This window comes from Phoxinus phoxinus (genome assembly GCF_949152265.1).
Source record: "Phoxinus phoxinus genome assembly, chromosome: 10".
NCBI classification, from domain to species: Eukaryota; Metazoa; Chordata; class Actinopteri; order Cypriniformes; family Leuciscidae; genus Phoxinus; species Phoxinus phoxinus.
Genome location: NC_136885.1, coordinates 7459522 through 7466118, shown reverse-complemented (window position 1 = coordinate 7466118; position 6597 = coordinate 7459522). Strand labels below are relative to the sequence as shown.

At 39.1% G+C, this 6597-nt stretch overlaps 1 long non-coding RNA gene across 3 annotated transcripts in view; it reads left to right on the top strand.

Annotated features, from left to right (window-relative positions):
* Positions 1 to 249: 249 nt before the first annotated feature.
* Positions 250 to 6597, top strand: part of LOC307005518 — a 48173-nt gene continuing 41825 nt past the window's right edge. For all 3 annotated transcript variants that reach the window (XR_013799282.1, XR_013799283.1, XR_013799284.1), the window contains exons 1-2: positions 250 to 641; positions 3945 to 4036. This is a non-coding gene — a long non-coding RNA (uncharacterized lncRNA). The remainder of the gene's footprint in view (positions 642 to 3944; positions 4037 to 6597) is intronic.

Genomic DNA, 6597 nt, shown 5'->3' with positions numbered 1-6597 from the left:
CCTCTCCCTGAAAACTCAGAAAAGAGTGTCAAATAGGCTCATATACACCAATTGGTTCTCAAACGGTTCTGTGACCCGAACTAATTTTGTAACATCAGATTTTAGACTGGCCTCCCTCAAATGATAAATATGTAAATGAAAACTAATTAGCAATCAAATGAAAAACTAAGCTTGGTTTTATTTTTTTTTACTTTTATTTATTTTTCGAGCGCGCGCTGCTCCTTGGAGTCATATCGAAAGTTCTCGCGCGTGCTCTTTATTATCACTTCCTCAGCGCTTACCGCGCACCATGCGTGTACACAGCTCACGGAAAAACGAGTATTTCTCATAAAACAGAATTAAATTCAAATGTATCCATTCCCTCAACCAGTGTATGACTATATGAGCCGGATGTCTTCACGACTCGTTCAAAATGAGGTAGCTACTGAGTTTAGTTAGAGGAATCCTTCATGGAATGAACGTAATGCGGTTTTACTTTACTTTTATAGAACGGAATACTTTATCGATTTCTTAGTATTTCGTATTAACTATTCAGGTTTCTTTAAGTAGGCCGCCTAGGCTATATGTGCGTCCAGGATATTTTTCAAAAACATCTCGTTTTGTGTTCTACGAAGAAAGAAAATCACGTGGCTTTAATATGGGTAAGTAAAAGATGAAACTATTTTCTTCCCTGAATAATATTCAGAAATCCACTCAATGCCCTGTATTATTCAATTTATCTGTTGTGTTCAGGAAAAAAAAAATGACATGATCAAAATCTAAAACATATAAATAACCGCTCTTAGTCCCGAGTTATAGTTTAGAGAGGCCAACCTGGTCTATTTTAAGGTAACGAATTAGGCATTGTTAAGTGTTAACTTAATAACAATTTAATTTGCAGTGATACAAGTTTTACTGTTGTTTGTGTGTAACTGCAGTTCTTAAAGGGACAGCAGCCTAATACCGGTAGTAAACATGCTGGCCTTTGTTCTTAAAGGGACACTTCACCCAAACTTGAAAATTCTGTCATTATTTACTCACTCTCAGGTTGTTCCTAACCTGTATCAATTTCTTTATTCTGCTGAACACAAAATAAGATATTTTGAAGAATGTGGGTTACCATACAGTTGCTGGTCCCCACTGACTGACTTCCATAGTAGGAACAATATACTATGGAATGGCAGTCACTGGTGACCAGCAATTGTCTGGTTACCCACATTCTTCAAAACAACTTTTATGTTCAACAGAAGAAAGAAACTCATTCAGGTTTCAAACAACTTGAGAGTGGGTAAATGGGTGAACTACCCCTTATCCTTAATGTGTCATTACAAGTGCCCAGCCATGTTAGATGATTCCTTCAGAGTGAACACGAGTGAATCTGACTGCAGTAGATGTAAAAGATATCAATAAAAATGATGTTATTTCAGCCAGCGCAAATACCTGTATTTACATCCTGTTTTCGGTCGAAGTCCAAAGTAGTCGATTGTTGAGTTCACGCACGTGATCATAGGTAACTAAACCACTGATCTATATAGAATGACTGGATAGCTCATGACGTCATAAACAGTGAAGCCACCGCGCTGCCATATTGGGATTCCCTAGTGAGCTCAGGCGTTCTATTGAATCAATGGGATTTTTTATGATTTGACTGAGAAAACATTGCCTAACAAGACACCGTTTTTATCTAAAGTCTCCATGTACATTCTTACAACGCAAACATCCTAAGCATTTAAATGGGTATTTGTTTATAGTCGGAAATTTTTCCTGCTTATAAAAAATTGCTTTTAAAAGCTGGGGAGAGGAGCTTGGAGAGTGTCTGTCTAGGCTAACTGCAGGTGGCAGTAATGAAAGTGTTTTATTTTGTGATTTGCCGTTTGAAAGGAAAATAAGAAGCTTACCTCCTCGTTAAAATACACGTTTAAAATATAATATTTAATTTTTAAGTGTCCACTGTTCGTTATTCACTTATGGGACTTCCGTGTAGCTTAAGATCAGTGGTAGGCCTATAGCTAGTTAAAACCCCAAAACGTTAACTAAAACGGCAATTTATTTGCAAAAGGAACAAATAAGTCGTCGTGACAACGTATTATTTAGATCAGTAACGTTAGACGGCGCGAACGAGCAGCGCGCACTCTCACCGTCTTCAAACAACACGAGCGCTGTATGCTCTCTCTCCCTCGCGCATATCAATATACGATAATAAAAGGTAGGACGACCGATTGTGTTTTATAGATCAGTAGTTTGTTCAAATAAAGTGTTTGATTAGTTAGCAAGTACATGTTCAGGAAAGGCATAATACAAATTGTATGGGTTAATGTAACGGTAAACGGACTGCACGAAGCTCTTTTGAAGCTGTCAAATGGTGTTGCTAATGGACACTTAATTGAGATTATTGCTGCTCTGAGGTTTCTTATAGGCTACTGTTAACTGTTTTATCTGGGTTTTTTTTTTTTTTGAAGAAGAAGCATTGCTCTTGCCTCGGAGAAAACAACACGGGAATAGCGACAATTGACCGTTCGCAAAAGCCACGCCCCTTAGTTATTGTTACTACGCCCGTCAAACAATTGAGAACCATAGCCATGGCTGGGTTGAGGTCCATACATGATTGGTTTGGAGTAATGCTGCAGACATATCCTCCAGGGCACGACAAAAAGTATAGACAGAATAGCGCACGGGAGCACATGCACAAAACAGTTTTGTAAAATTATATATCAATAATTTTTATTTGATCATATATCATTTTACAAAACTGTTTTGCGCATGTGCTCCCGCGCGCGCTATTTCAGTCACAACACTGCAATCAGAGGACGCGCTGAAACCATCAACTCTCTGTTCTCTTCATTCATAACTCGTAGCCGACTGAGAAGGATATATTTTTGTAAATAGTTGTGCAACTGCGCAAACTTTGTTTTGAAGTTTAATGTTTGAGTTCCAGAGGAATTTGTGACTGTGTACCTGTTCAACCACATCAAAGTTTAGTAATTAGTAAGTCCGTGCTTTTTCTCTTTTTTTTCTCGTTTGCTGACTGATGAGGGGGCCGCAGTGCCGTAGTGAAACGGTGTTTGTACATGTAGCCTATTTTTTAATAATAGTTGAAAGCAATCATAAAATACAGCAAGTTTTAAGCCCGTGCAGACCTCACTGCCATAGGTGTATCGTTTCACTATCTTGCTGAAATCGGAATGTTTGACGGAGGTCCTTCTCCTTAGTTACAGTTGCTGAGCTAGGATTGGACGAGAACCATTCGAGGGCGGGGTTTTGCGAACGGTCAATTGTTCATATAAATTAGTACTGTAGGGGCTTGTATTACAACCTGTCGGCAATTTTCTACATCCATTTGTGAATGTTGTTTTACACTTGTATGCTGCACAGCGGGTCATCTTAAAAGTGCCGTCGGAGCTACCGATCTCTGTATAGCGGCCGTCGGTGCCCTCTGCTGGTAGGGAATCGTAAGATGGCCGCTCGGACATTAAATGCATTGTCTGCTGGTTTATTTAGCTGCTTTCAGTACACCACGTTAGGTATACCACTTAGTACTGTAAGACTTTGATTATTAAAGGGCAAATTAACACCTCGTCCCTCTTGCGGGTTAGTTACAATAAAAAAAAGTTGAAGGGTAAAAACATGCCAGGCAGACATTGATGTAAGCAACAACTATACAAAAATTGATAATCGGTGTGTTAGATTTATAGTCTGCAAATCAAGCATTGAAAATTGTCTATCATATTGGAGGCAACGAGGGGCTCCTAAATAAAATAGGCCATAAATGCTTGGGCCCTCACTGTGATAAGGTTTGATAAAGAGATTTAAAATTTAGCTTTTCAGTAAATAAACACTAAAATATCAGTTTGTTCTTCAGACAAAGCTACCATAAAACTTGACACAAGACATGGAATATAGCACGAGTCACATTGACCACTGTTATGGTGCATTTTTCTTAAACAAATTCTTATTTTCTTTTTCAGGGCTTGACAGACATTGTCACTATCTGAACTGTTGCCGTATGGAAAGGAGCCGCATACAAACTGGACACTCGTTTAATCGAAACAACATGACGGTGAGTCATCAATGACGTCTTTAATGTGTCTTTAATACGGCTTCAGATCGCAACCTGGTAAAACGCATGATTTCTTATGCCAGTGGAATGTAAAAGGAGCAGAAGGGCACGTTTAGAAAGGACCAGGTCATGCTTTTCAGGAGATCTGCACCTCTAACTGTGCTCAGAATACCATTTGAAACAATTACGCATGCGGTGTAATTGACAGGAGTATCAGCACTGCAGTGATATTCTGACAGGCTTCATGGAGCCGTGATTAATTACCGCACGGCTTCTCTGGGCTTTCCAATTTCCTCTGGCTTTCAGTACAGGTCTGTAGGTGATAGTACAGTAACTCCTGTTACACCCCCTTTAGCAGGAGAAAGAGACGTCTCTCTCTCTCTCTCTCTCTCCCTCTCCCTCTCCCTCTCTCTCTCTCTCTCTCTCTCTCTCTCTCTCTCTCTCTCCCTCTCCCTCTCCCTCTCCCTCTCTCTCTCTCTCTCTCTCTCTCCTATCCTCCAGCGGATCAGAGGAGAAGTCAGCCAAACAAGGGCTGCCATGATAAGTCAATGTAATACCTCTCCCTGCCATGAATGCTAACTACCGCTTATATTCACCAATGCAGGAGAGATTATCTGCACTAAAAGAAATTGCTGCTTCTTTTTTAGCCGCATTTCCCCGAGTTAAGTTTTAATTTATTATTTGCGAGACTGTTATCATTGAGTTTACTATCATAGCCCTCTTCATTAATCACAGCTAGGTCTTCATTTATTCCGTGATATCCGCAGGGTTCCTGGCACTGATGTACACATGGGTCTGTTTATCATGAGCTAAAAGGGGGGAAAAAAGTTGGAAGCGCTGTGGGAGCAAAGATCACTTTATCCCAGCTTACATTAAAAACACTCAGTGAAGCACTTTTATTAGCAGATGTTTAGATGTGTTGGTTTCATAACTGTTCACTGTTCTTTGCAATCAAGTGTGTTTTGGGCTAGGTACTTTAAAAATAAAAAAGATGTCTTGCCTTGACAAATGTTAACTGAAGTATATTTTTTTAAAGACTATTTACACCCCTGCTTCATTTACTCAGTTTTCTGATAACTAGGCCTGTTTAGTTTAGTATTGCTCTCATTCTAGGCATGTTTGTCAAGCTGTTGCATTCTTACCTGCATCTTAGTTCTCATCATTTTCTTCTCTTCCTCTGCTTTTGTTTCTCCTTTGTTCTCTTAGAAGTAGAGTGGTAAAAATTAGAGATGCAATGATGTAGTTTTGCCAATAATCGGTTTCGGCCGATTAAAGCTATTATTTTCGGAACAATCGGGTATCGGTATCTGCGGATAAATTTAGTATTGGTGCATCTCTAGTAAATATAGCTTATAGGTTGTTGGGATAGTTGTAACATGGGGAAGGTCTGTATCTCAGGATACTAGAGGTTTTGAGGCAAAAATCGACTTAAACAAATGATTAATTTGACAAAAAATGTATATTTTTATTTTATTTTAAACGTGCAGTTCAAAATTGTGTAATGTGAATAATGAATGATTTCCATTCCCCCAAATAGAAGTCATTCTCATTATTATTTCTTATTTTTTTTAAATATCTGATATCTGTTGGCCAATAACTTTTTTTTAAACACTGTTGCTGTTACATGGATTACTTATTAGTATAAAATAGATAAATAGTATACATTGTAGCTTACCTCATAAAGTGTGACAATTGCATTTATTACTCAGCCAAAATGTTCCAGTAAGAACTTTTTAACCTGTTCTTAAAAGTGTTCGTACTCGTATGCACAAACATTTAATCTCCTAAATTCCACTTTCCAGTCAACGCCCATCCTGAAACACACTCTCGCTTCTTCTTTTTAATTAGCGACATCTTCCTCATAAAGCCCCTCATTATGAAATCATATGGTTCAGTCTCTTATCCCTGTGATATGGCTGTGGCAGTGTAGCATATGGGACAGCACTGGGACGAGTGCATGAGGGTGTGAATATCGCATGACCCCTAACGGATCAGGATCCATATTGAAAGACGGCCTTGAACTGTAAGGAGATAATCCTGTTTGGCTGCCCCTGCTGACGGCCTCCTCACTAGTCCTGCTCTCCTGGTGCTTCACATGCTAATGCAAACTAATGATGAGGAACCAGAGACCCACTCACATTGCTGGCAGGATATCAGTGCAACACCCACATACTGTATTATATGAAATAAACAATCCGATAAAACATTAGCATAGCTGTCATTATAGCACCCCTGTTACCTTTAGACATTTTGACATTAATAATTGTGTAGATAATCATGACTTTTCAAAGACTCATGCCTTAAAGTGTCCGTGGAATGTTACCCTGCGTTGTAAGTGTAACTTGATAACGATAAAGTCGTCATAAACAGTGTTTGCACAGCGGTCTCTGTGAGGTGAGCGCAGGAAGTGGATGGGAGACAAGAGGGATTGGGGATGTCATGTTCACGTTGGCTTTAAATATTTTTTAATTTCTAAATTTCACTGGTATTGCATGAGGAAAAACTAAAAAGCCATCAGATTGAAAGCATAGGTTTTTAGAAAGCTATGTTGACTGGTCAGT